The sequence below is a fragment of the Cervus canadensis genome, chromosome 20, assembly GCF_019320065.1.
Source record: "Cervus canadensis isolate Bull #8, Minnesota chromosome 20, ASM1932006v1, whole genome shotgun sequence".
NCBI classification, from domain to species: domain Eukaryota; kingdom Metazoa; phylum Chordata; class Mammalia; order Artiodactyla; family Cervidae; genus Cervus; species Cervus canadensis.
Window position 1 is genome coordinate 10,475,738 of NC_057405.1, and position 27,770 is coordinate 10,503,507.

The 27,770-nt window shown below is 43.6% G+C and overlaps 1 protein-coding gene across 7 annotated transcripts in view; it reads left to right on the forward strand.

Moving 5' to 3' along the window:
- Nucleotides 1-2,585: 2,585 nt before the first annotated feature.
- The window catches only part of KLHL32 (kelch like family member 32), a 208,400-nt gene continuing 183,215 nt past the window's right edge, over nucleotides 2,586-27,770 (forward strand). For all 7 annotated transcript variants that reach the window (XM_043439171.1, XM_043439179.1, XM_043439173.1 and 4 more), the window contains exon 1: nucleotides 2,586-2,965. The gene's annotated coding sequence lies outside the window, so the exon portion shown is untranslated. The remainder of the gene's footprint in view (nucleotides 2,966-27,770) is intronic.

The following is a 27,770-nucleotide window of genomic DNA, read 5'->3' on the forward strand; positions in this document are numbered from 1 at the left end:
ATGATCTGTTTCCCCTGGAAGAATAATTAGAAATTTGGCTCAGCAGCTCCTTCATGTCACTACTGGCTTAGGACAGAAAACCATGACAGGACATTAAGAATGACACTGAGCTCCTCATTGGCTATGGGACAAGGCAGCCACGACAGGTGTTTATTCTGGAGTTGAAGCTTCTCTCTCATGTCACTAGACTGAAACAGGGAAAACATCTAATTATTGACAGTTGAAGTCCTACACTGATCATTCTGTGAAATACATTTTAAGAGCTCAAAAATTTTTTTGCATAGCTTTTGTGAAGCATTGTTTTCAACTATTTTCTTAACAAAGAGAACCACCATATGTAGTGGCGCCCAAGGGAGAAACAGTGCCTAAAATCTATTTGCTCTGGTAACAAAGTATATTGGAAAACACACTGGCATTGACTTTTTATGGCTGTTTAACAAAATGCCAAGTCTTATTTCAGAGAAATAAAAGACTTTTTATTTTATTTTATTTTTTTTCAGAGAAATAAAAGACTTTTTAAATTAAAAAAACTGTTCTTTAAATCAGTCTAAAGGAGGCATTTAGGAGAAAATTGCCCTCTCTGAACTAAACATTTTAATAGACAATTTAATATATATTTTCTTCTTTAAACTTCAATATCTATGCATCAACAATATTTACTGAACCCCTAATATATGACAGACATTCTGCTAGCTTATAGGAATACAATGATGAACAAGGCAGACTAGGCTTGAGCAGTAAGAAACCCTTCTATAGTTGCACAGATGGTGAGTTGGTGACATATTTTTTCTCTGCAAATAGTTAGATTCTTTTCTTTTCTTTCTTTTTTTTTTTTTTTAAATAAATGGCTTCCATTTATTCCAGTGAAGGACAGGGAAGCCTGGAAGGCTGCAGTCCATGGGGTTGCAAAGAGTCAGATGCGACTTAGCAACCTAGTAACTGAACAATTCTACAAACAAACAGATAATCTAATAATTATACTATAGATGAGTTTAAATTTTAAGCATGTTCAAAATACTTTATTAATGTTAAGGGAGTGTTGTGCTTATTGACACTAAGTCATTGTCAGTATTTTGGGTTCAAGCATGGTTCGATTTGAACTTCTGGTATAAAATAACACTTCATGGAAAATATAAAACTGCTTATGAAAAATTCTAGAAAATGACCCCTCACCTCATGTTTGTAATCAGTTTGTCATTCTCCCTCTGCCCTTCTTGGTGTCCAGGACTGCTAGACAAGTAGGCCTGAGGATCTGAAGTCCAAATTTCAAGACAAATGCAATGAAGCACTGAATGGCCAGAGGCTACAAGGGAGTGAGCATGGGGCAGCCTTAGAAAATCTGTGGATTGAAAGTGAAAAAAAATTGCTGAACGATTGATTTGAGACCAGTAGGAATGTTAGGAACATCTCAAATAGATCCGGGCACTGTTCCCTAGCCCAACAGTGGAAGAACCTGTAAGCGAAGAGACTCAACTGTGAAATTCCATCTTCCTAAAAGTTAAATCCTGATCTTCTACAAAACACAGTTTACTTCCATTTAGAGTTTCATTTCACTGTTACATGCATGCATGGTTAAATCGCTCCAGTCGATTCTGACTCTTTGTGATTGGATAGGCTGTAGCCCTCCAGGCTCCTCTGTCCTCACTCCAGGCAAGAATACTGGAGTGGGATGCCATGCCCTCCCCCAGGGGATCTTCCCAACCCAGAGGTCAAACCTGTGTTTCTGACATCTCCTGTTTTGGCAAGCGGGTTCTTTATCAGTAGCACCTCCTGGGAAGTCCCATTTCACTGTTAACTGGCTGCATAACTCCACACTGGATGAAATTTTTTCAATTCCAAAGTGTAACACGTAATATTTTACCTATCAAAATCATTCACTTTGCTTCTAAGCATGCTTTATACAAAAATGACATGAATGACCCACAAGTGACACCAGAGTGGGCCAGGCCCCGGCACTTAATGGTGGTATTCTGGGGATGCTGTCTGTTCACAGGTTTGATGCTGGGTTAGCTGCAACCAAATAGTCTTCCTCATTCCTCAGGTTCACGGCTTCCACACAACCCTGGGATCCCCTGTCATTTAAGGTTACTGGAAAGCCCTTTTCGACACCACCATAAAGTGTATTATTCTAAGGAGGGCCGAGATGTAGGTCCTGCAAAGCGGCCACTTAGGAAAAGGGGAAACTTGAACTTCACAAGTTAGTTGGGTCGGGGGAGGGAAGCAGAAGGCCAGCGCTTGAGATCACCCCGTTGGGGTCACGGGATGTGTTCCCACAGGGCGCTCTCCAGCCCTGGGAGGCAGTCTGGGAGCAGGCAGGCTGGCTCACAGTGTCTCGGCCGTCGCAGGGGGCAACGCTGCTGAAACTGCAGGCGGTCCAAGCGCCCCAGCAGTGAGCAGCGCCGGTGCCAGACCAGAGGAGAGGCGCGGCGCGGGGGAGGCGGACTTCCGGGGAGGGCGGGCGCGCGCGGGCTCGCCTTAGCAGGGGCCGGGGGTGCGCGGCGTGCGCGCCTCCCGGGCGGCGAGGCTGGGGGCGGGGCGCGCGTGCTCGCCGGGGGGCGGGGCGCGCGTGCGCGCTGGCTCGTCCGAGGCGCGAGGGGGCGGAGCCGCTTCGCAGCCTGAGCCGCCCGGGTCCGCGGGGGTGCGTTCCCAGCCTGACGCTGTCGCCTAGCGCGGAGCGAGCCGGACGCGCCACCCGCAGGGCTGGCTGCTGCCTTTATTTACTAGGAAACACCGTTTCCCCGCCGGAGAGTCGGGGAGCGCGCAGACACACACACACACGTTCGCACACACGTTCACGGATACACATACGCACACACACGCTAGCGCGCTCCTTCCTCACAACTGCATCCCCAAGCCGGCAGAGAGAAGCTACTGCGGTTTCTTTTAACCTCGGTATCGGGCATCGTGGGGCGACGCACAACCATTGTGCATCAGTGAGAGCCAGGTGCCTACGCTGCCGCCTCGGGTACGTAACCCCGCAGACAGCTCACCCTCTCTCCGCGGTACCTGTTCGGAGTTGGTCCTTCAAACCGGTGGGAGAGGGTGGGAGTCTGCGTATGAGCCAGTGGGGGCGAGATCGGAGTTGAAATTTCAGGGGCTCTGCAGCCCATGCAGCTTCTAGCAGCGTCTTCTAGCGGGAGCAGTTACTACTCCCGGTTACTTATTCTACCCACCCCTTAGAGTTGCTGTCCCTTTTTTCCCTTCCTACTAGCCCAAGATGTACTTGGCTCCTTGGTTGCCAAGGAAACTTGCTTAAACATCAGCCTTGGGGCGTCCGTTGAAAGAACTGGTTTTCTTAAATAATTCTGTTATTTACTTTGATTTAAAAAAAAAAAACGTACACTGAGGACCATGTGGTAATTTGACACTCGTTAATCTGTATTCAGGCGAAGGGTTCATTCAACTTCAAGAAAAGCGGTAATTGCCCTGTATGAAGTGCTTTAAAAAGGATTCGTCAGAGGGATTTTTCATCGGATTGTGTCTTAAATCATAAATTACTCCCATTTTGGTGATCTTATAAAGAAAGCTGATTCCAATTAAAATCCCTTCTCTCATTATATGTTGCCGTTCACTCAAGCGTGATTGTGTGATTGTCGTAACATTAAAAAGCAGTAAATGAATTAATTGTGGTTCCTCACACAAGGATGATCTTCTGTTGTAAAATGACCAGAACAGGAATGCATATGTGAATTCTTAATGTAGGGAGATAGCATTCATAACATACATCTTTGCTAACATTTCTGTATTTATGGTATCACTCTTTAAGTGCAGTTTTCTGCTCCTCTGCCCTTTTTCTGAGAAGATTCTGTTTTCTTTTAAAACTCTTATTATTTTTCTCTTGGTGATTAGTAGTATTTTTTTGTCGGGGTATAGTTGCTTCGCAGTGTTATGTTTCTGCTATACGGCGAAGTGCATCAGCTATGTGTATACATATATCTCCTCTTATTGGCTTCTGACATACATCTATATGTAGATAGATATAGGTATAAAATGTGTGCCCTGGCTTAACATACCAGATTCTAAGGTTTTAGAGCTTATATTAACATATAGAGAGGAAAGAAGCCCAGAAAAGCTTTGAAGATCCTTTTGGGTTTTTTTTTCTGATGGACTGGATCCTTTCCTGGAGCACTGCGTGAGGCCCAATGAAGAGGTTTGTCTCACTGGAACCCCTAATAACTGGGCTGTGAGTTTTACCCTGAGGCCTTAGGAGCCTAATGTGAACTTATAACACAGCACTTGGAGAGATTAGCAGCCCAGTAGTTAAACTCTGCACGGATTTCATGCCTTCATTACAAACAGAAATGACCACTGGCATTCAACAGTTCATTTTGTTTTCCTTTGATATTTGTTCATCTTTTCTCTCTCCAATTAAATGGAGGCCAGGAAATGCATCAGATTATTTTTATTTAGATTTTAAGCTGTGTTATACAGAGTGTAATAATAAGAGAAAGAAAAAAAGCAGTAATAACTGAGGTAGGTAGAGGGGATTTGTGCAACTGACGGGGACTGAGAAATGAATAATGATGACAAACATTTTACAATTCCAGATTACAGAGTATTTTTTGTGCATTTCTATTTTAATCCGCGTGACAACCTTGTAGGGTCACGGAATTATCTTCGATTTAAAGCTGAGGGACCTAGGCTCAGAGCTTGCTGAAGGTCACAGAGCTAGTGAATGGGAAAGCCCTTTTGGATCCAGGCTCTTTGCCTTCAAGAAAATCCTGTGTCTGCTTGTCCAGTGTGTGCAGGTGTCTAGCAGGTAAGGTAAGGCCAAGTAGGGGGCACGTGGGTGAAGGGGTGTGGACTGTGACCTCTGGAACCTGTGTGCGCCTCTGAATGGGGCAGCTCTCACTGGCCTGTTGCTGGTTGCCACCCTGGCTCTAAAACATTCTTGTGTTTTCAAGAAAAAAAGTAACTTCCAGATTTTTTTTTTTTTAAGTGTTTTTAATTTAAAAGGGCTTCCCTGGTGGCTTAGACAGTAAAGAATCTGCCTGCAATGCAGGAGACCCAGGTTGGATTCCTGGGTTGGGACAATCCCCTGGAGAAGGAAATGGCTACTCCAGCGTTCTTGCCTGGAGGACTTCAGGGACAGAGGAACCTGGTTGTAAAGAGTCGGACATGACTGAGCGACTAACACTTAATTTAAAAAACTGTAAGGACCGCTTTAAAAATATATCTGGGCCACAAGTGGCCTGGGGCCTACTGGTTTGCTATCCATAACTACTTAAGTCTCATTCAATTTAAAACTGTTTTTCTGTAATAGAATACTAATGTAAACAAATACACCCATTATTATGAGAGTGATTAATAGTTTCCTGATTTTGATATTAAAATCTCTAGCAAAGTGGCTCAACATCCAATAAACACATCCAAGTTTGTTTCTGAGGGTTCCTTGGTCTCTTTTTTATACCTCAGAGAAAATGGAAGAGCATGAAGTGCTCTGGAAGAAGAATTTTTGAATATGGTGAGACAAAATCATTTATAGTTTAAAATATTTCATGCTCCTCATTTAATTTATTCTGCATACAGAACGAGTCGGTTGGTTACCTGTCGTTGTAGGAAGAGGTAGAATGAAAAGAACAGAAAAAAGAAGAGTATCCTGAACCTTTCAGTGAAAAGTTCCTTTTAAGGATTTAGGTAATTAGTTAGCTAAAACCTACCACAAAATATTGCAAGATTCCAAAGGAACAAATGTAAATGGAAACTCAAAGAGACATTTGATTTTAGGACCCTGGCAGAGAAAATGCTGTTTACTCCTTAAATAATCTTATAATGAAGCAAATATTTTTGAGAGGCTGCCACTTTTTCATATGTCTGCTAAAAGTGCAGAGATGTCCATAGATTTCATCAAGGCAGACCTGGTGGTCAGAAAGGAGTGGTAGTTTATTTCCATCATTTCTTTCGTGGATCCAAATCAGGTCTCATTAAAAAAGAAAAAGCCAGCCTTTGGACAGTAGCTTCTGCTAGTTCTGTCATTCTAAAATTACTCTCTTGAAGGAGGCTTTAGTGATAAATAAGTGAATTTCAGTTTTCAGTTCTTGAAAGTGTGTGGCACATGGAGTAAAGAGTCAGGCAGATGTCAGTCAGTACTAATAAAGTTCTGGCTGGGTGCTGTGGAGATAACACCTCTGCCCTTGAAGATTCAAGGCAAACAAGCATATTGTTCCTGGCAGCTTTTACTTTTCCAGTCCCTTCTGCATGCAGGCTGCTTTCCATGTTGTCTTCATAACACCCCATAAAGCAAGCATGTTATTTCTGTTTGACCGCTGAACAGGATTTTTTGAAGTTAAATTGGACCAATGAAAGAAAACTCGAAACCTCAACAACACTCCTCACTTGACACCCACACTTCTCTGCCAGTTTCCTAATGGGTGTTATGGATATGCACATAATTGTGATTTTGAGGCAGTTGTGTGTTAAATGCTATGACAGAGATACAGAATTCCACTGAAATACAGATATGAGAAAATCTTAAAAATATTCTGATTCTGGAGGTCAGGTAAGTCCTGTGTAGAAGGAGAATTAGTGCCAGACCTTGATGGCTTTGTGGGTCTGATTATAGTAAATGAAGATCTCTTTAGCTGTCAAAAGATGGAAGGTTCTGCCAGACAAAGTCATTTGGAATTGTGCATTGAGAGGATAATGTACATGATCTCTGATACTGATGAGCTCATCATTGTAGCTGAATGGATGATGCAGAATGTAGGCAGAGATACTGTCTCCAGCTGGGATGCAGCAAGAAGAAAGAACTGGGGATATAGAGAGGGGGTGGGGGAAGTCGGGTTGGTGAACAAGACCAAGAGGGTAGTTGTAGACATAGAGAGAATCCAGAGAGTGTAGTACTGATTGTTCGAAAAGAGTGAACCTAAGGCAAAGGATGAATCAAGTATTATGATCTCTATACAGAATCTGGTACATGGCAGATACCAGTTAACTACAATGGTGTGTCTGTATTCTTAACATCCAACATCTGGCACATAATTTCATCTCATATTATCACTTTTCTGTGGAAAGGAACATTTATAAATATTTTGTTGTTCAGTCACTCAGTTATGTCCAACTCTTTGTAACCTTATGGGTTGCAGTACGCCAGGCTTCCCTGTCCTTTACCATCTCCCAGAGCTTGCTCAAACTCATGTCCATTGAGTCAGTGATGCCATCCAACCATCTCGTCCTCTGTCATCCCCTTCCCCTCCTGCCTCCAATCTTTCCCAGCATCAGAGTCTTTTCTAATGAGTCAGCTCTTTGCATTGGATGGCCAAAGTTTTGGAGCTTCAGCTTCAGCATCAGTTCTTCCAATGAATATTTAGGGCTGATTTCCTTTAGGATTGACTGTTTTGATCTCCTTGCAGTCCAAGGAACTCTTCAAGAGTCTTCTCCAACACCACAGTTCAAAAGCATCAATTCTTCAATGCTCAGCCTTCTTTATGGTCCACTTCTCACATCCATACATGACTACTGGAAAAAACATAGCTTTGACTAGACGGACCTTTGTCGGCAAAGTTATAGATATTTTATATAAATGCGATTAGAATGGACAAATATTTGAATTTTTAAAAATGGCAAAGAGAGTGTGAAAATCAGATGAGAAAAGAGCATTTATTAGTGTAAATATCAGTATAAACATCATAGGCTTGGAGGTTAGAGACTCTCTTGCAAATAAGAGATTTTATTGTTAGGTACGTCTTTGATGAGAGAGTCTCTTGCAAATAGAGATTTTAATGTTAGGTACGTCTTTGACTTCATCATCCCTCATCTCATATCTGTGGGATAAGTGAGGAGAAATGTATGGTGTGTTAGCTGTTTGGAAATCTGTACTCACACTCAGAGAGAAGCCTTTAGTGACAGATAAATGTGCTCTGTTCTTGATCCTGATTGGCTCAACTTTTTGTTACTTGAGTGGAAATATGAAAAAAATGTGACAAGGGAAAGTTAGATTTGAATTCAAGTACTCGATCTGGAGTGACTGGGTGGGAGAACTGTTCGATGCTGGGCACAAAGTAACAGGATGAAATCAGATAGAAAACGTGACGTAGCCAGCTAGAGTCTAGCGCTGAGGACATTTGGCTTGTCAGGAGTTCGCTTTGAAGTTGGAGGGATTTTAATTCCAGTCGAGTGCAACATAAGCCAATGTGATGATTTGTTCTTCACAGATATATTTGGCAAGTAATGGAAAATATTATGAACAGGTGATGTTAGGAGCCCTTCTTTCAGGCTTCAGTAGAGTGCTGACTCAGTAGTTGGGGCACACACCGGCTTAGCTGCACCGTGGCGTGTGGTATCTTCCGGGACCAGGGACCCAACCCACATCCCCTGCATTGGCACCAGGAGAGTCCCCTTCCTTCTTATTAAATGGAGCTTTTGGTGACTGTGGAGACAGACCTGGTTTTGTCTCTGTGTCAGGCAAAGCCTTACTCACCTTTCTGTCCTTCTATGCCTGATTTGTGTTATCTGAGAATTTCTTCCAGTTTGGAGAGTAGAACTTGAGAATTTATCCCAGAACACCCTCTTGTTGGGAATTAATAGTTGAAATTAATTTTGTTCACTTATTCCCTGGTTCTGCACTTCTGATAGGGTCCTTCATGCTTGTACCTACTTGCCAAGATCTTTACCTGGGAGGGAGAAGAAGCACTCAGCTTTCTTTGTCTTTGTTTTGTCTTGTTTCATATGCACGTTGTGATGCATTAATGCATTTAGCTTAACTTGGTTTAGACATATGGTGCTGTAAATCTCGGTAAGATTTTAAGAAGAACTATGTATAAAAAAATAACAGTTTTGCAAACCTGACTTGAAGTCAGATTAGTTCTGCATATGGTGAAAGCCCGGAAAGCTGTGAATTTGCCTAACGACGTTTTGCAGGGTTGGAATTACTGACTGATTAGATGATTTTTAAATGAAGAAGGAAAATCTTTGGCAGTTTTCATCGACTCTTGACTTACTCCTACATGTTTATTTGAGGTATAATATATTCTGCTTTCTATGCCAGATGAGCTAGTTCCAGTTACTTAGAAGCAGGACTTGCCTGTAATCCCTCTACTCCCCAGCACAGCCTGTCTGGCTTACAGGGTATTGTCCCAGTAAGTAGTCCCATCCCGGGTGATTGCTTCAGTGGGAACACAGTCACTGCTAATGGGACAGACGCCAAGAGCGGTGGAGGAGGCATTTTGCAATTGTTTTTATGATGTGAGTTCTGGTGCCTCATTTTAAATCATTATTTAGAAATCTTATCATTTATAAATTTTAGTTCTTCCAGTTCTTGTGCATTGTCTGTACAAAGTAGCATGACAAAGCCTTGGAACCTGGATTCAAATGCTCAACCTGACACTTCTTGGCTCTGTGATCTTGGTACTGGCTCTGGGATCGAGCTCTATATCTATCTCCCCTCAATCTCATTTTCCTCATCTATAAAATGGGAACTGTATTACGCTGATGGCAGGACTGTTCTGAGACTAAATGAGATACGTGTAGTAAACATCTAGCACAATGCCTGGTGCATAATAAAATCTCAGTACTCACTAATTCCTTCCCTTTGTCTCTCCTTTCCCGCCTATCTTTTCCTTCCTCAACATGAGGGTAGAATTCACTTAAATTTTATATTCTTTTAGTATATAAAAGGCTTCCCTGATAGCTCAGTTGGTAAAGAATCTGTCTGCAATGCGGGAGACCTGGGTTCAATCACTGGGTTGGGAAGATCCCCTGGAGAAGGGAAAGGCTACCCGCTCCAGTATTCTGGCCTGGAGAATTCCATGGACTGTATAGTCCATGGGGTCACAAAGAGTCAGACATGACTGAGCGACTTTCACAGTATATAAAAGTCTTAATCAGCGTTAAGAGAGGAGCAGCCTCTTTTTGTGTGTTGGAGTTTGAGGGAGCAGGGGACTGCTTATGTGGGCTCCCCTGGGGAGAGGAATGTGTATGTTGGGATTCTGTCTGTCAGAGGCTTTGGCAAGCCTCCCCTCTCTTTCCCCCTGTTCCTGGAGCCGCAGGGCAAAGGAGGGAGGGTCAGTTTTCCCCACGGAGGCAGCTGGCTGGGGCTTTATTTTAGGATCTCTTCAGGGGGCCCCCTCTGTGGAAGCACAGAGCTGCCTCTTGTGTCCCCTGTGGATTAGTAAAAGCAGCACCTGGTACCTGGTGGGTACATTTCTGTGGGGTCAAGTTCTTGCTGCCAACATCTTTCTATTCAACCTGGGGTTTCCCTTCATGCTGAATTATGTAAATTTTATGAAAAGGTCAAGAGCTCCCCAGGCTCAAAGAAAAAACTCCTCAAATTCACTTTCAAGTCAGATAAGATTAAAAGTCTTCCTGAAGAGAATACTTTCTAAAAGTTAAATCTTTTTTTTTTTTCTTTTTCCTCTGTACCATTTTCTGTCCCCTCTCCCCTGCCCCCACCAAACAAGTCTCGTCTTCACAGATGGCAGAGTGATCTCCCTCCTGTTTTGGATATCATGAGATTCTCTGATAACCTAGAAGCGCAGTTGAGGTTAGTGTGTCCTGAATTTTTTCAAGGTTATCCCCCAGCTCACAGGCCTGAGGTAACTCGGGAGGCAATGGAGACTACTGGCAGCCTACCATACTGGTGACTTGTAGTATTAATAACAAAAAATATTTATAGAACAGTACCCACCCCAGTGTTCTTGCCTGGAGAATCCCAGGGACGGGGGAGCCTGGTGGGCTGCCGTCTATGGGGACATGGCTGAAGTGACTTAGCAGCAGTGGCAGGAGCAGTAATTTTAGGAAACTGTATACCCCGTGGACTCCGTGGACATGAATTGGGGCAAACTTCGGGAGGTGGTCAATGACAGGGAAGCCTGGTGTGCTGCAGTCCATGGGATCACAGAGAGTCAGTTACAACTTAGCGACTGAACAGCAGAATACCAAGCTAAGATCTGTTTTTATCATACAGTGAATTACAGAGCGTTTCATTTACAGAGAAGACTGTTTCTCGTGCTACATGTGTCATTTGAGAAACATGCACATTTAAGAAACCCATGCGTATATGCATGCATATATGTATGTATTTATTTCAGTGTTTCTTTAAATGTGTTGCAATTTAATAATTCAAATGTATGTTTAGTAGTTAGTAAGTAACATCAGTTTAGATACCTAAAATAAGGGCTTAGGGAATTTGTTTATGCTGAATTTGTGATCATTTGTCAAGGACAGAATATCCTTTACCTATGTCTTTACTCTCTAAGAAGCCAGAAGAGAATATAGTAAAATTTTTAAAAAGATTCAGTATGTAGTAGATATTAATTACAGTGAAGTGTGAATTCCAGGATGAAAAATAGGGTAGCCAAGATGATATCAGTACCAGATCTTGTGTTTGCATCCAATCCAGATACTAAGGGAGTTCTAAAATCATATTGCTGAGGAAAAAGAGCCTTTAAATATGAGCATATTCTTAACCACGTCCCAAGTGACAGCTGTGCTTATTATTTTAGAGATTTATGTTCGTAATTGAGGTGGACATCCAAATGGAAGAGATTTATTTTGATAGAGTCTCTCATTGACTTGCATCCTCATCTGTTCTGTCTGACATTCCCTGAAAGAGACTTAAAAAAAAAAAAAAAGGATGCTGTTTTTGTGATGGGCAGTAGTGTAGGTATAATCCAGTAGCCCCTCAACAGCAAAGATTCACTAGTCTTTCTCAGACTGATGTCTTAGAGCTGATATGGCTGATTGATTTTTTTTTTTTTTTTTTTTAAGAATACAGAGCCTAAAGAATTATGGAGTGAAGGTTTTGGTTTTTCCTTCTATGGAAACATTAATTAACTACAGTCTGATTTAATTTGGGCACAGCTTATCGTCTTTAGCTTTAGGTCAAAGCTGTTTATCATTTCCTGAAGGTATTTCATATCATCTAGAGACAGGGCTTCTCAGTTGATCAAATATCATTTGAGAAACTCATGCATAGCCCTTAGGCCTTTCTACACAGCGTTTAACTTGACTTTTTACTGAAACTCTATGATTTGTGAATGTGTCATCCATAGGGTTTTATGGTTAAAATTTTCTTAACTTGTCATATGTCACAGAGTTGTCAACTTCTTATTTCTGTTTCATGTTGTTCTATCAATATTGCTCTCCAGAAGTTTGTAGTTAAATTATAGTCATTGCATATTATTAATTGCTTTAAAATGGAATATTGATATATTTAATGCATGTAACTGCCAAGGGGTTTGTAGATGTGGGTGGAACTCTTTGACCAGCACCTTCTGTCTTTGTGGCTGAACGTCTGGTAAGCATGGAATTGGGACAAGAGGAGTCAGTTACATGGTTCAGCTGCATAGTAGCATCAGCTGTATGGATTGCCTTTGTAAATGAGGACATACTTTGCCCTTGGACCTAAGGGGGCATGAAATTCCCAAATCCCGTCAATATGTGCCTCGCTTACTGTGTTCTTCTTTTCAGACACTCTATTCTTAGAGTTCTTCTACTTCCTCTGTGTGGACCCCGTTTTGGAAAATATCAATATTCTGTGATTGCTTCAGAATTTTGTTGCTGTCATTCTTTGCTCATGTGCAAACTTGCAGTGCCTCAATCTGCAGCTGTTGGTATACTGTTCCTTTTGTTTATTTTTGTGTTGATTGATGAAGAGACAGAGGCAAGGATGAAAGAGGACCTCGTGTATCTCAGCATTAAGTGAGCCCGTTAAGTGGGTTGGGCAGTAACCAGTGAGGACCAAGATATTTAAGAAGCCCAGATATCACTGACTCAAGAACTTTTTTAGCTCTCTTCTCTTCTTATCTGGAACCTCATGGTTGACCTCAGGGCTGGGAGTGGAATGAGAGTTTCAGGAGAGGGTTTTTCTAGATGGTGGCAAAGCACCCATCAGTATCTTAGCCAGCAAAGAGAATCTCACAAGAACCAGCCATATTTCCCTCCCAGGCCAGCTCCCAGGCTTTCTGAGGGCAGTGCCCGTATTGATAAGGCCTCTTTTTAAGGCTGCTTTTACCTGTGGTTGCTTGGGTCCCGGGGCAGAACTGAAAATCCTTCACCGATCATATTTCTGCACATGAGGGGAGGCACAGCGAGGTGGATCAGGAGAGCAGGGGCGCTTGGACTCAGAGTGTTCTTGTTCCCGGCTCTGCCAGGGGAGCTCTGTGCCCGACTCTCCTTCTTTATAAACTGGGATAATAGAATCGTAAGAACAAAATTGGATATGTTTTTTAAAAGCTCTGTTTATAAAAAAAAGAGCTGTATTATTAGCTTGTTTGGCTGTTCTGGAACCTTGCTTTAGAAAATCATACTTGATCACTGTTCTGCAAGTAAGTCCAGCCCTAACGTTGCAACCAGGCTGATCCTCAGAAGGACCTGAAGTTGTTTTAAAAATACAGATTCCTGGAATCTCTATATTTTTTGTGTTGGAATCTGTATTGGTTGCTGAGCCCCAGTGTATTAGGACACCTTTCCTGAGTGATTCTCATGGTGGGCCTGATCCCAGAGCTGCAGGTCAAGAGCAGAGGGACCTGGTCACACTCTGCTCCTATTCCTCGCTCCCAAGGACCCACTGGGCCCCCTGGATCTGGGCCTCAGTTTTCTTTTCATTCGCACTTAACAAAAAATAACACAGCAAATAAGTCCTGAGTCACAATGCTCTCTGGATCCTCAGTCGGCATTTACACATTGTAGGCAGTTCTTTACTAAACAAGTGCCCTGGATGAGAGTTGTAATGTGTGATTAACATCTCCACTGCTGAAAGAGAACTTAGGATTTTCCACTCAGATTTGTGTACAACTAAATCAGGTGAATTGCTGCAGAGAGTGTCTTTGTAAATATCCTCATTGCTATTACCCAACATTGAAGTAGTTTGATTGATTTAAAAATGGACATTTCTTTGTGTGTGCTTAGTCGCTTAGTCATGTCCTACCCTTCGTGACTGCTTGGACTGTAGCCCGCCAGGATCCTTTGTCCATGAGCTTCTCCAGGCACAAATACTGGAATGGGTTGCCATTCTCTTCTCCAGGGGATCTTCCCAATCCAGGGATCAAACCCGGGTCTCCTGCATTGCAGACAGATTCTTGAGACCCGGTTTTGATCCCTGGGTTGGGAAGATCCCCTGAAGAAGGGAATGGCAACCCACTTCATTCTTACCTGGAGAATCCCATGGGCCGAGGAGCCTGCTGGGCTTCAGTTCATGGGGTCACGAAGAGTTGGACATGACTAAGTGACTAACACTCCTCCCTTTTAAGGGATCAGACTGGACATTTCTGCACAAGATGAAATGAGATGCTTTTTATTTTATAACTTTTTAGATTTAGAGCATTGATGGTGATTACATGACATTATATAAGCCAAATGGGAAATACGATTTCCACAGGGGATGAAATCCTATGAGTCATTGATTAACAGTAGTGAACTGTGACAGAATAGTGTAGATCTTTACAGCAGGATTTTGTGAGCAGAGAAACCATAATTTTGAATTGTCGTTTGCTCTTTGTTTTAGGGATAGTTTAGAAGGTGTTTTGCAGGTGTTTTTTTTTTAAATATGGGTTTTTAAATTTAATATTCTGTTCTTAGAAACTGGCTTAAACAGTGTGACTGTGTGTATGCATTTTTTATGTCTGAGGGGAATTTCATGACTGTTTTAATTATCATCATCTTAAAGCATCAAAATACTTGAATATCAGGCATTTTGAGGAGACATGCAACTGTTAAGCACCAGCATATATATAAGGAGAAAAGGAAGCCTTGTCATGAGACATTTATGAAATTATGCATGATTTTGATCAGAGAAAATGATCAGAGTTATGAATGGTGAGGATGTTGCCTATTTATAAATATAAGAGAAGTCATTTTAAGGCATGTGAGTATATGAAAGAAGGGCAGATATCATACTCATATTTATTTGTCTGTGATCAGTCTAATCATTATTATGACTGCTGTGATGGTTTCTCTGTTATTGAGTTAGGTACAAACCAGCTTAATCCCTTTTGCAGGATTATTTTTGAGTTGAAGGAAAAGTCTTTTGACCTAAAGAATGACCATTTTAGAATTGGAATTGTTTTGTTGAGTTATGTTTAGAGCTTTATCAAATTGGAGTTAGGGTATACGCTTTCTTCTGCCTTTTGTGCCAAGGACAGGAGAGACAGAATGGTGAAGTTAACTGTACAATTGTATTTACCATCAGTTGGTTTTTAAGGCTGCAGCTTCATTAGGTGTTTAGCACTTGACTGTTCTGCCAAAAGCATCTTTTTGGCCATCTGTGCCAAATTAGAGGAAGTAATGGCCTTGGGCACAGCTGCTGAGCCTACTGTGTATTTCTAACTCATTTATTAATGATAATGATCACATGGAGCAGTCCGGTGGCCAAATGTTTAGAATAAATCGAGGGAACCAAATACACACATAGAAATTTAGAGGTGCAAGAAAGAAAAACCTGTGTTTTACATCGTGAAATGAAAGTAGCTGTTATTTAAATCTGCAGTGAGGAGTTTAATGTTTTCTACTTTCACCTCCTTATGGTAGCTTTCTTCTGCTGGGTTGGTGGTTTAGTTGCTAAGTTGTCTCCGACTTTTGTGACCCTGTAGACTGTAGCCTGTCAGGCTTCTCTGTCTGTGGGATTCTCCAGGCAAGAATACTGGAGTGGGTTGCCATTCCCTTCTCCAGGGGATCTTCCCGACCCAGGGATCGAACCCCGGTCTCCTGCATTACAGGAAGAGTCTTTACCATCTGGGCCACTAGGGAAGCTTTCTTCTAAGGAGAAATAACTACAGGAGAGACTGACCGTGATTTTCAGCACTTCTTTGTGATGCTTCATGGATTTTGCTCTGAAGTTGATATTTTTATAGGAGATGAAGCTCATTAATATATCTCAAAATTCATTGATTGGGCCTTTTCTCAGCTCAGCAGCTCTATTAAGGAGGATCACTGAGGGGTGAGTGACTGGCATTGGTGTGGCTGCTCTTCTTTTGTTGGTTCACTTGGACCAACAGCAGGACCTTTCCAGGCAGGGTAAGTCTGGTGTCATTAGAAGTATCATTGAGGAGTTGTAAGGAAATAAGCTATTCTACAGTCCTAAGGCTAAAAAGAAGGCCAAGAATCAGGATTTTAAATAGACATTTCTCAATTTTGCGTGGCCAGTTCATTCTCTAAAATACCCCAACTGATGAATATGTTGGAAGGAAACCCTGTAATGAAATTGACCTTTAAGAGAAAGTCACCAAAGTTATGTGTTGTGACTTTGGTGTACTTCATGTATTTTAGTAGCAAAGTTCCCAGTACATGCTTTTTAATTTTTTTTCCTCCAACCTGCCTCCTCCAGATCTTCCCCATCTTTAGTTACTCAGGTGCAGAGCCTTGTGGAGTCAACCTTGCTTCTTTCTCGAACAGCTCACATCCAGGCAGTCAGGAGATTCTGTTGGTTTTACCTTCAAAATGCACCCAGAATCTGACCGTCTCTCACCATATTCCTGCTCCCACCATTGCCCCAGTCAGCACCAGCTGACGCTTAAATTACCGTAACAGATTCTCGGCTGGTCTCCTTTGCCTCTTGTCGTAGTGTTCGTTGCTCGATCCTGTCCGACTCTTTGCGACCCCATGGACTGTAGCCCGCCAGGCTCCTCTGTCCATGGAATTCTCCAGGCAAGACTACTGGAGCAGGTTGCCATGCCTTTCTCCAGACATCTTTCCCACCCAGAGATCGAACCCACATATCTGTGACTGCTGCATTGGCAGGCTAATTCTTTATCACTCTCGCCACCTGGGAAACCCTTGCCTGTTGAAGACTGTTTCCAATACCACAGCCAGGGTGAGATCCTTCCACCCAGAGTGAGATCACCTTCCTCTCTTGCTCAAACCTCCAATAGATTCCATCCCAGGAAGCAACACGATCCACGCCATTTCCCCTCCTATCCCCTGGCCTCATCTTCTACTGTTTCCTGTCCGCCCCTGCCCTGGTCTCGCTGGCCTCCTTTTCTGCTTTAGAACCTGTGCACATCGTCCCTGGTTTCCTGTGCCTGCTCCTCTTCCTGCTTGTCCCCAGATTCCCTCCCTGACCTCCTTCAGGTCTTGGCTCAAATGTCACCTTCTCACTGAGGCTCACTGCGATCACCTACTAAAAATGTAAACTATCCCCCCCCCCCCCGCCCCGGCCCCACTTCATTCTCAATTCTCCTTACCGTGTATTACTGTCCTCTTTCCACAGCTCTCATCACTTTAAAGAACAGATTTATGGAGGGTTCATTTACAGATTGTAAGTGTCCAATTCAATAGTTTTTAGCCGATGTATATAGAATGGTGCAGCTGTCGTCTCAGCCCCCTTTTAGAACATTTCTATCAACGCCCAAAGCTGCCTTGTGCCCCTTCACAGTTATTTCCACCCCCCCACCACCCTCGGTAACCTCTCGTCTCTGTATCAATAAATGTGCCCTTTCTGGACATTTGAGTCTCCGGCTCCTCTGACTTGGTATCACCAGTGCTCAGGAAGTGTGGGTTAAAGGAGCTGGATGTTTGTGTGAAATTCAATCATTACCCTACTCGAGTGCGTCTGATCGTATCTGTGGCCAACCAGGCTGTCATCTCAGTTTGCCGTCCCCAGGCCGCTCAGGCTCTCCTTCCCGCCGCTCCGGTGCCCCGACTCCCCTCTGTCCCGGCCACTTTTCTGATTCTGGTCCTCAGCACTATCGCTTCTGTACTGGTCTCTGGGCTGCTTTCTTTTTTCTTGCATCCCTTTCTGTGGACTCTGTCAGATCGATATCTTTGGAAACTTGGCTTTCTTTATGGCATTCTTCTTTCTGAAAACCTCCTGCGACTCTCTAAGACATGTGGCTAAATTAGCCTCAAAAAGCATTTCCCCACCTGCCTTCTAATTCTTCCCAGTGTGAACCATCTCCCTTTCTCAGACTTTGTAAGTAAACAGGCTTTCAGGAGGTACTGATTTCTCTGCGACCTCTAATTGTCTGATTCCTAAGCCTCTTTGTCGAGTAACATGTGATTCAATTAAAAAAAAAAAATCTTTAGAGCTTCTGGGAATTGGCTGTTTAAAGGAATCCAGTAATTTGTCTCTATTGTAGTTCCTTATGTTGAGTATTCTCAAAAGAACTTTTCCAAACTTGCTTTATATGCACTTAAAAAAAATTTAATCAGGGGTTTCTCTGGCCACCAGTGTGGTAAAGAGAAGTTATAGGATTAATTCCATAGTGGAAACAAAACAACACATGTCTGGCTGAGGCCCTCCAGCGTCAGGAACAGCCCTTGACTCTGCTTCTCTGTTCTGTGTTCACTGTTGTTCCCTGCTGGAGGGAACTGGGCGGGACTGGGGTCCACAATAGAGACTTTTTCTTCTGGGATCCAGCCTCCTCATGTACTGCAGATGCTACACCCCACCTTCTCCGTGCTGGTACTGATTTCAGCTGCTCTGGCCCTTTGTGATGACTGGTGATATTAAAACTGTCTTTGGACTACAGTGTCCACTGGCCACTTCCCCCCCTCCACAGCCAGAGGGGCTCTGGCTGCTTGTAGCTGCCTTTCTTATTTTGTGTATCAGCAGCGGTGAGGTGGTGCATCCACGGGATGGCTTTAGAGATGGACAGCTCGTACATGGAAACCTGGTTCATTCTTTTACAAGTTGTTTGGTCTTGGGAAAGTTATTTATCTCTTTGAACCTGAGTATCCTCATTTCTACTCTGGAGACAGTTATCCCTACTCTGCAGTATAATTATGTGGGTCAGATGCAATAATGTATATATGTTATTCTCGTTCAGCAAGGAAGTAAGCACTCAGTAAATTTTTTTTCGCTTAGTAAATCTACTTATATGATTGTTCCTAAGCAGAGGCAGGAGGGCCTGGGAGCTAAGCTTGCTCCCCTGTTATTAGAGAGAGCAGTCTTTCTTCCTGTTATCGCCTCTCCCTGGGTGTGAGGGTAATGAGGATGTCAGCAGTTGTGTTTTGACTATCACCTCTGTTTTCCAGTATTCCGGGTCTAAAGCTGTGATCCGTGGGCCACACCTGGTTGTGCTTGTTTGACCCTAGTACTCTCATTTCAGGATGAGAAGTATAAAAGATCCTGTGTTGTTGCCATTTATTAAATATGCTGCCGCTGGTGTTTTTGCTTACGAAAGCATCGCTGGTTTTCTCATTAATATTATTCTGTTCCGTCAAGAATGCTCATTCGGCACATAGTTATGAGGCATCTGTTCGATGTCAGGCTCTGTGCCAAGTTCTGCTGATTCAGTGGTGAGGAAAACAGATCATAGCTTCATCATCTTGGAGCTGACACTCTAGTGGAAGTGACGGGCATTCCTCAGATGCTTTCACAAATAAGGGTAGAATCACAGCAGAGATAAATGCTGAGGCTCCTGGCGTTGCGAAAAGTGTAAAAAGGCTTTTGAGCTGCTCTGAGGTGGCGGTGAGGAGGCCTTCCCTGAGCCGGTGGGGTCGGGGGTCTGAAGGATGTGACAAGATAATGAAGTGAAAGCCAGAGGGTGGAGAATGCTTCAGATAAGGAGAGAAATGCATGTGCAGAGGCCCAGGGCAGCGTTAGGGGGAACGAGGTGGCAGTGCAGTGCAGTGGGGCGCTGAGAGCCGGGGCGATGATGCTCCAGGGTGGGGAGTGCAGGACCGACCACGCCTGGGTCTTTAGAAACCGTGGAAGCCACTGAGGCGGTCGTCAAGGTGCACCTGGGAGCTGACAGTGGCTTCTGATCGGAGGAGAGCACGCACCGCTATAGGAAGGCGTTACCGCCTGCTGCTCTGGTTCAGGTCAGAGAGGACTGGAGTAGCTTGGTGAACGGAGGGGGCGAGGAAGAGAGAAGACCATTAAAGGGCTGTGGAAAGGTAGAATTTTCAGGTGTTGGTGCTGGATCGGATATTGAGAATGAGGACCCTCGTGAGTCCTGGGTCTCTGGGGGTGGTGCTGTTCCATAGAGCTGGGTGGGTGCAGGCAGCGTTTGCATGGTGGTGAAAGAATCCACGCAGCTGCATGGTGGTGACGTCCGGTGCGGTTGGGTGTATGTTGGTAAAATTCATCAAGAAAGGGATTCTGGGAGAGGTGGGGGGTGGGTGGGATGGAAATTCCGTGTGCTTTTGGCAGTATTAAATTTGAGCTGTCTTAAGGATTTCAGCTGAAGATGTCACACAGGAGGTGACATATTGTATGTTTGGTTATCATAGAAAACCATGGTACAGTTTTTAATCGGGGTTGGAATTGCCTAGAGATAAAGTAGACCACTGAACTCTGAACCTCACAGAACTGCAGCACGTAATGATTAGGCAGAGAGGGTGGAGCAAGAAAAATGTGTAGCTAGAGAGGAAGAGGGAAAACCATGAGAGGATGGAATCACAGAAGCCAAGGAAGTTGCAAGATGCAAAAGGAGAAAGCATTTATCCACTTTGAATGCTGCCAATATCCAGTAAGTCAGGGGCTGAAAATGATGTTTGGATTTAATGACAGTCAAGCTAAGGTCCACACGGTGGACTTGGAGACCAGAGGCCCCTGGCAGCCCAGGTCACTATGCCACCGTGTAAATCCCAGAACCACACCATAACTCTGAGGAGCCCCGAGAGGGCAGCGCCTCCCAATGGGTAGAACAGAAATTGAGTTTTAGGAAACAGAGGGTTAAGCTCTTAATTTTCTCCCACACGAGTTTGCAGTAAGGCTCATACCTACTCTTGAGACAGTGTCTACTTATTCATTCAGCAGACTTTGTGAGGTCCTCTCATGAAAGATGGGTGAGAGGTGGTCTGTGTCCGGAACGCACTCACAGAACAGCGGAGAGGAAAGATGCAACTACAGTACATCTGTAACCGTCATCTCGGCCTAATGCACGCATCCCTAACACAACCACAAGCTGTAGGAATTCAGAGAATGGAAGGCTTCGTAGAAGATCTGGAATGCACAATCAAAAATAGAAACATGAAATGCACAACCAAAAGCAGCATATTTCAGGGCCAGAAGCCTCCTGGAAATCTGAGATAATTAACACCTTAGGATTTACTTCAGAGTCACTGGTTGCTCATTAGACTTTCCCAGGTGTTGCTTTTTCCTTTGTACTTTTGCAAACAAATTTTCAAAGGTTTGCTTACCAGGTTGAAATTTCAAAAAATAAATTTTTCTGAAAACTCTTTTAAAGGCACAGCTTTTATGATTCATATGTTCCAATAGCAAACTAAATTTAACTGAAGTACCCAAAAAGTCAACACTGCTTTTGGTAGAAAATATGGTGGAAAAGGTATGTCTTTGTTCTTTCAACCTGGATTGACTCTAGTTTTTTTTAATATTTTGAGAAATGTCCCTACTGAATAAGTGGAAGTGGTCAAATGTGGATTTTGATATTTGACTTAAGAAATATGATTCTTGCTTTTTTTTTTTTTGGAAGTCTGTTTGTATCTCCACTAAGAATTAACTGTACTTGATCTCATTCCTTAAATGTCTCCTGAAGGACTTAAGACACATTTTATGTGAAATTTTAGCTCTGAGAAACTGGTTTTATAATGCAAAAGAGGTTTGTTATGAGGGAGTAATCATAAAACAATTCAGGATAAGACTGCTGTTGTAGCTGACTTCACATAATCCATGGAAGCCCCTTCTATTAGCACCTCCCTGAAAGTGAGCCTGGAAAAGCGCCTTCTCGGTTTTCCCTTCTGGGTTCCCTGCTGCGCAGGGGTCACTTGGGATGGTGCCTCCCAGCCTCTGTTTTCCTCTGTTTTACCTTCACTTTTCCCGCCGGCACCACCCCCATCCACAAGGAAAATAGGCAAACACCTTCTTCTACTGAATTCTCAGTTTTCCTGTGTTGTGTGCCGGTGGGATGGGGGTCGGGTGGGGAAAGTGGTTGTCACATACCTTTTTGAGAATGTAATAAACTCCTCTTTCTTGTACAAAATGCTGCATGCTTGCAGCTTCAGAAAAAGAGTGGCACAGAACAGCGGGGGCTGTCGTGTGGTCAAAGTCTGTTCACTGGTCGCGGGTTGGAACCTTCTGCTGTAACCATCCCGGCCATCAGGATCTGAAGGCGCTTTCTCAGACACATCTTTCATTGCTGTAGTCTCTTGCTTTAGGGGCTTCCCAGGTGGCGCTCGTGGTAAGAAACCCCCCTGCCAGTGCATGAGACAGAAGAGATGCAGGTTCGATCCCTGGGTCGGGAAGATCCCTGGGTCTGGAGGAGGGCATGGCAGCCCATTCCGGTATTCTTGCCTGGAGAATCTCCGTGGACAGAGGAGCTGGGCGGGCTGGTCAACTGAAGCCACTTAGCATGCACGTGTTTTAGAGGCGGTGGTGACTCCACAGTTGCTGCTCCTACGTCCTGGCACTGTGCCATTTGCAGCCCAAGGTCATCTGACCCTGCGTATCCCGGTCCTCACGCCTGGCACCACTCCCAGCACTGTGGCTGTCCCCCCTTGCTGTCTTTCTAGCTCGTGGCCTCCTGCATATGTCTGATCCCGAACGTGTGTGCCTGACCCGGCTCAGCGCGGCCGTTCCTCCCTCTCATTCTGAGATCTGTGCACCCAGGTTTAGAGCCACGCGTGTTTCCTCCATGAAAACCCCGCTCCTGATTAGCTCTCCCAGGGAGTATTTTTCCTTATTTCCGTTCTCATCGACTTGCCACTCAGTTCTCTACATAGCTATGTTGTGAAGTCTTCTGTTGTTCTCTGGTCATTTTGAGTGTTTCCTTAATTAGAAAGTGTATCAATGGCAGGAACAAAGTCCCACAGCGTCAGAGCAGGAAAGGACATTAGTAGTGAAGTCCTTCATCGTTTATTCCCCTAGCAAAAAAGTGGCAGTAACTTATGGCTGTGATGAGTGTGTGTATGTATGTATGTATGTGTGGGTATGTTAAGATTATCCTTTCAGGGTCATATGAGAATCTCAAGGGGGAGAGCGAGGAAAACGCGTAGAGAGATTGAAAAAGCCTTTCCTCAGGTGATTCTGATGTCCCTGCCTCCCTCTCTACCACCATCACTAATCCTCTACTGGCCCCCATCTGTGAGAATCACTCCCTAATGCAGACTGGCTTCTGAGCTAGCCTGGGAAATCAGTAGGCAACCTGTTTCACCTCTTTCTTGTCCATGTGCCTTGCTTAAAAATTAAATGAGCACTCAGTGCCAGAGATTTAGAGGGAAAAGAGACAGGAAGAACAGAGAAATGAGTGCTCTGTGGATTGTCTGTGCTCCGGTCCATCCACCGACACACACATCTGCATACCTTTACACACATTTGCACACACTTGTGCAGCCCTTACCCATGCACACACATTCTCATTCCCCCCCTTTTTTTTTGGTAAAAATATATTTGATTTATAGTAGATGCAGATTTCCGTATTCTAGGGGTTAGAAGGACTTACAGGAGAGCTCCTAAAGCACTGGGCCTCTGGGTGGTGGTCTCACAGGACCCGTGCGGTGGTATGATCTTCTGTGGCTGGACCTCTGTGTCCATGGGATCTCCATCACAGAGGACTGACCCGGGACTTGAGCACCTGTGGATTTTGGTGTCTGCAGTGGCCCTGGAACCAGTCCCCGGTGGGTGTTGAGGGGCACAGCTTCACCTGTTTCTGCTGAGCCTCACATTGGATGATTTCACATAGGCCCCAGAGAACTCTCCAGACTGATTTGAGTTGGATTGCACTACTGTCTACATGAGAAAGCAGAAGCACGGGGGAGCAAACTGGCTTATCCAAGGGAGAGAGAGCTGGGGCCAGGACACGGGTCTCCCAGATTTTTCATTCGTTGATCGGTCTTTGGTTTCATAGTCCCTTTGGCGTCTCACACAGGACACGTTTTGTAAGCCTTCCCTTCTTTTTAAGGACTTTGAGCTCCTGCTGTTATTCCCTTGCCATATGCACAGACACTCACCCCAGCCATCTGGGGAAGGGAAAAGTCATATCTGGCAGGGGAATGAGTATGCAGATGAATTCTTTTTATAATTTCCCAGAACAAGGTTGTTGAAGGTATGAGTTATTTAGCCAGCTTCTTCAGATTTAGATTCAAAAGCCGTTCTCATGTTCAGAAAATATTTTATTTTGTACAAAACCCTCGGGACATTCATTCTTTCCCAATCTGTGATCTCACTTTTCAGCATGTCTCTCTGGCTTTGGTAGCTCACTGAAAGCTCCTACACCACCAGCATTAACTTGACCCCTGGCTGAATTGTTTGCCTGTCAGCCCCTGTCCTCCAGGCTGTTGCTCATGGTAATATCAAAGATGGGAGCAGCTGGAATCAGATGCCTGTGATTATTAAGACAGTAATTACTGATCATGCCGACACCAGCAATCGTAACTAGTGCTTGAATAATTGAAAATGTTACCTACGAGGCAAGCAGCGATTCAAGGTGTCAGAAAAAAAGGCATTATATAGAGTAGCCTAGGCGTAATAGGCTTTCCTGGTGGCTCAGTGGTAAAGGATCCGCCTGAAATGCAGGAGATGAGGGTTCATCGCTGGGTCAGGAAGATCCCCTGGAGAAGAAAATGGTAGCCCGATCCAATATTCTTGCCTGGGGATTCCCATGGACAGAGGAGCCTGGCGGGCTGCAGTCCATGGAGTCACAAAAGAGGCGGACACGACTTAGCGACAAGCAATAATATCATGTTTTCATTCTTGTTTTTTTGCAGATAGTCTGGCTAAAATTGCTCTGTGGAGGTGATGAACTTTGAGTTTAACCCGTTGTCTTTTTTAACTTCTTTACAAAATAGAGTTATAAGATCTGGAGGAGTGCTGTGTAGGGCGAACAAGTCAGTTTTCTTCACGTCGTCAGATTACTGTGAGATAGATAAATGCCCCATAAGCTGCAGAATGAGTACACCCGCTAGAGTGAGTTTGATGAGGTTGTTTGCTTACATTGCACTTCCAAGTGTAGAAAGTATGTTCAAACTCATCGTTTCACTTAATGTCAGTGAAAGTATTTGTGGAAGAAGTTGTTTTACCCTGTCTTAGGGAGAAGTAAGTGTTGGCTAAGAAAGGCTAATTGATTTGCCCAAGTTACACAAATAATACAGTGTGAGGTTAGGTTAGAATGTGAGATTTGTTCATGATTTCCTAACACTTTCCAGATTTGTCAGGTGGCAGAAAATTCTGTAATATATGTTTGCTCTATTTCTAGTATTTAGGGGAAAAATATAAGAGATACTGTCTTCTTTGGAGGAATCTTTTGGATCTGATCTTTATCAGCAGAATAAATAGTCACAGGAAGGAAGAAAATGCTTTTAATAGACTTGTAAAATTTTCCTCACCAGAAGGTTGGTTGGTTTTGCTCTTACATTTATAACTGAGTGAATGGGTGAGTCGCTCGGTTGTGTCCGACTCTTGGTGACATGTTTGTGTCTGCGTCCCCATGGGCACAGCCCACCAGGCTTCTCCACCCATGGGATTCTCCAGGCGAGAATACTGGAGTGGGTTGCCATTCCCTTCTCCGGGGATCTTCCCGACCCACGGATTGAACCCAGGTCTTCTGCATTGCAGGCAGGTTCTTTACTGTCTGAGCCATCAGGGAAACCTATAACTCTAAGAATATAACTCTTACTTTGATAACTGTTTTCATATGTAGGATATGACTACCCTGTATTGGATGTTCCCATATTTTTGTATTGAATTTGTAAATCTCTTATTGTGACCTACCCTCAAATATTGTAGTTTTAGTTTGGAAAGCATTTCTTTGAGCTATTTGATGTAGCTTCCCAGCCTTCATTGTTATTTGTTGTCTTTGATCCTGACCCCCTTATCTCAGCACACTGCTGTGCCAGCTCTTCACGCTGGTGTAGACAGTGCGTAGCTGGGCCAGCTCTTCACACTCTTCAGTGCTCACCTGAGGCCATCTAACCCATAACTTTGCTTTTTCTCCCAGAGAGCTGGAAGCCCACATCCAACTCCCATAGATCTGAAATCCCAGGATGTACCCTAAGACTGGAGCATGTCAGGAGGACGTTTTGGGGCAGGCTCTCCTGGATGTCACAGCCCTTATGGAGAGAATCAAAGCTTACAAGCTTAGTTCCAGCCTACTGGGCCAGTGTCAGAGCAAAAGCTTGAATCCAAGTACAACGTAGTGTCTGCTACCAGATTGTCCTCTGGCCCAAGTCCATGTGGACTCAAGCCCAAGTTCTAGAAAGCGAGGGATTCTTTACAATGAGCGAGAAAGATAATGCATTGGTTGAAATCTCTAAGGGATTCTGAATCGGTGGTAGCATTGGAGTAGTGGACTGTGCTGGCACTTAGAATTGTGGTCATTTTAGGAAAGGGTACTTTTGGGCAGTGAGTACTTCAGATGAGTGTCTTTGTAGCGTCTCAGGACTGTCGTGAGCTTTACGGCCACTGTCAGTGACTTTAGCAGGAGCCTGTGCCCTCTGGGGTACGCATCCGTAGGTTCAGCAGTGGGCATTGTTGCACAGTAGACAAGTGAGAATGGAGGGGCCGAGAGGATGGTTATGTTTTTTTGAGAGTCCATGAGATACATCCTGAAACTAACAACCTGTCTTCCCTTTGCAATTGGAGCTTCCAAAGTTATAGGTGTGGGTGCAAGACCAGAGAGGAAATATAACAGTTTCTGGAATCCTAGTGTGTACGGAAGTGCCTGATAAATAAAGGGTGTATATGAATGATAAGATGTGATTTAGTTTGTTTTACGAAAAAGTATTCACTTTACTGAAGAAATGTCAACAGAATTAATGTTTCAAACATTTAAAATGTGAGTTGAGGACAAAAAAATCTATTTTGGAAAATTGATATGTATCATTCTAGCCAACATAACCATTCAAAGTTATTATAGTATTTTCAGTTTCTACTGAAAGTTATTTTTTTTACATAAAACCTTCACCCAGATCCCATTTAGCTTGCTTGATTTTTTCATATCACTTATCACTCTCTGGCACACCCTGTAATTTACTTATTTGCCATGGTTATGGTTTATCTTCTCATGTATAAGTTAAGCTCCATGGGGAATGCATTTTGTCTGTTCTGCTTGCTGATATAAAATGAAATGCCTGAAACATGGAAGCACTCAGCAAATACTAGTTGATTATTAAGTAAAAAATCTGTGAACTTGGAATTACATGTGTTTTGTGAGGAAGAGACAGTGAAGAATAGGGACATGGAGAACTCTTTTATGAGCTAGATCGTTGGTCAGATTACCTATGGGTGAGGGTGTAGTTGTGGCAAGCTACTTTCAAATTTGTGATTTTTAGCTTATGCTTTTGCTCTTCCTAAGCCTCCCCCTCAGCAGCAGATGCCAACCCTGCTCTTACAGTCCTGGAGGAAGATCCTAGTGAGATCACCACTCTTACTTTTATTTCCTTCCCTATTCATCCAGATACTTTGCTTCATACCTTAATTATTCAAAAGAATAAATTGGCTGGCTAAGGAAAAAGAAAGGGGATGGCCATTAAATGAACCAAGAGCAATTATAGGACGATACATACCTTTAGGTTCCAGATACTAAGCGGGGGAGGGGGGATATGTTTCATTCTAAATGTTCCTGGCAATTTTTGTAAAATGTGAGGTTTGATTAGTTACTTGATTTAAAGCATTTATGAGTAAAACATATGTTCAGAAACATCAGTACAATTCATTCTTTATACTGGAGAAAGCCAGGATAAAGAAAGCCCGCTCCAGATTCTCATTGAAAAGGGTGCTGTTTAATGAATGTCCTGAGCAGTGTCTTCCAGGGATCTTTCCAGGGTTATCACAGCACCTTCTCTAGGCTTTTATTCACCTTATGCTTTAGTATGTAGACTGGCAATAATTTGAAGGTACAGATGAGGAGGTATGATAGGGTTGAAGTCTGTAGCCGTTTTTACTCTGGTGTTATTTAATGACGACAGCTAGAACTCTTGTTGATTTTATGTTCTTA